The sequence below is a fragment of the Penaeus vannamei genome, chromosome 10, assembly GCF_042767895.1.
Source record: "Penaeus vannamei isolate JL-2024 chromosome 10, ASM4276789v1, whole genome shotgun sequence".
Classification (NCBI taxonomy): domain Eukaryota; kingdom Metazoa; phylum Arthropoda; class Malacostraca; order Decapoda; family Penaeidae; genus Penaeus; species Penaeus vannamei.
The window spans coordinates 38,453,733-38,456,232 of NC_091558.1; positions in this window are offsets into that span (position 1 = coordinate 38,453,733).

The following is a 2,500-nucleotide window of genomic DNA, read 5'->3' on the forward strand; positions in this document are numbered from 1 at the left end:
TAATAACGAGATCAATAATAATAACAAAAATCATTATCATTATCAATATGATGATAATGATGATAACAATAATTATCATCAACACGAAGCTTATTACTGTTATCTACTGTAACAGCAGTAAAAATACTAGATATTTTAGATATGCTAGATATTTTCTTTACCAATTCCTCTTCAACATTTCAGCACAGATAAGCACAATATTGACGAAATAACTCCTTGGTATGTATCAAGTATCTAATATGAGCAAAATATAGACGAAATAAGACGCAGCCATATATAGACGAAACAACTTCTCGACAAATATAGACGGCGTGATTCACTGGCATACATATACGAAACAACTGTTCAGTATAGAGAGTTGAAAGTATAGACGAAGTAACTTTTCATGGCGTTTATATGAATCACAGGTAATATAATTGTTCCATATACATAGGCAAAACAGAGGGGAAGTAATTTTGGAGAAATGCGTTGGCGACATGTTTTTTTCTTTAGTAGATGAGATAATTTTGGGACATATCGATGCACCACAATAATGAAAAAAAAAATTACGCACGTTTCCCGCCTTTTCCCTCGGCCATTGCAACAGCAGACTTGTAACTTTTCTGAAAGTCAATACAATATGTCTCTCTTACCTATTAGTGATAATTATTCTTCAACTTGTGTATACGACTTAAAAAGTCTTGGATATAAACCTATTGATGGACTATAATAATACAAAAAATATCAGTCACGTATCCCTTTTTTGTACCTCTTCCAATTCTGTTTCATACTTTTTTCTCTTACCCAAAATTATTTCTTCAATGCGTGTCTACGAATAATTAATCCTTGGATATAGGCCTATTGATGCACCGCAATGATACAATAATATTACGCTCTTATCCCGCCCATTTCTTGAGTCCATTTTCCACAATTTGCACAAAGCGTTTGTTCTCCCAGGAGGCGAGTGTTCACTATCGGTTATCGAGAACACGCTGATTGACGTTCATCGAAGAGTGTTTACGTAAGTGGTGTTGAGTGGATGTTTTTGTTTGCTTGTTTGTTTGTGTTTTTGTTTATGTTTGTTTTCCGTAGTGCAGTCCTCGAGGATTCTTTGTCAGATCGATCAAGGTAACTATGGTGGTGAAGGAATTGGGGTGTGGATAGAAATACTAAAATCTCTTTCTATACATCTATTGTTCTAACCACCTCTCTCTCTCTCTCTCTCTCTCTCTCTCTCTCTCTCTCTCTCTCTCTCTCTCTCTCTCTCTCTCTCTCTCTCTCTCTCTCTCTCTCTCTCAGTATCTAGCTTTCTTTCCCTCAGTCCCTATCCCCTCTCTTTTCCCTCCCTCTATACTCCCCTCTTCTCCCCCTCCCTCCACCCCTCCTTTCCCTCCTCTCACCCCTCCCTCCTTTCCCTCCTCTCGCCCTTCCCGAACTCCCTACTCCCCTCTTCCACCCTCCTCACCCCTCCCTTTTCCTCCCCACTTTCTCCCCTCCCCACTCCCGTCCTCCCTCTCCCCCCCCCTCCCTCCCTCCTTCCCCAACCCCCTCCCACAACCAACACCGTTCTAGCCAGCCTTCGGGGTCCATGCAGATGCTCATGCACTGACCCATCCCAGGCGTATCCCGTATTGTGTTACGACGACCCTACTCTGTTACAGAAGTATGCTGGCGTCCGAGGCATAGCGCACAGCATGGCCGCGTGGTGGAAGGTCCGAACCCGAGGGGGAAGGGTCAGTTGGCCAGTTGGAGGAGGTGGGGAAGGGGGGGAGGTAGGGAAGGGGGGGAGGTTGAGGAGGTAGGGAAGGGGGGAGGTTGAGGAGGTGGGGAAGGGGGAGGTTGGCCAGTTGGAGGAGGGGGTCGAGGAGAAGGTAGGGAAGGGGGAGGTTGAGGAGGTAGGGAGGGGGGAAGGTTGAGGAGGTGGGGAAGGGTCAGTTGGCCAGTTGGAGGGGGTGGGGAATTGGGAGGTTGAGGAGGAGGAGAAGGAGGGGGAGGTCGATAAGTTGAGGAGGTAGGGAAGGGGAGGTTGAGGAGGTGGGGAAGGGAGAAGTTAGGAGGTGGGGAAGGGTCAGTTGGTCAGTTGGAGGAGGGGGTCGAGGAGGAGGTAGGGAAGAGGGAGGTTGAGGAGGTGGGGAAGGGTCAGTTGGCCAGTTGGAGGAGGTGGGGAGGGGCCAGTTGGAGAAGGAAGTGGGGAAGGGGGAGGTTGAGGTGGGGAAGGGGGAGGTTAGCCAGTTGGGGAAGGAGGTCGAGGAGGTGGGGAAGGGGGAGGTTGGCCAGTTGGAGGAGGTGGGGAACGGGGAGGTTGAGGAGGTGGGGAAGGGGAGGTTGAGGAGGTGAAAGGGGAGTTTGGAAAGGAGAGGGAGGTCGATAAGTTGAGGAGGTTGGGAAGGGGGAGGAGGTTGTCGGGTTGTTAGACTGTTAAGGTAATCGGGCCGTCGGTTTGTTAGACTGTTATGGTAGTCGGGCCGTCGGGTTGTTTGGGCTCGTCTGATTGTCGGGTTGTTAGACTGTTAAAGGTAAT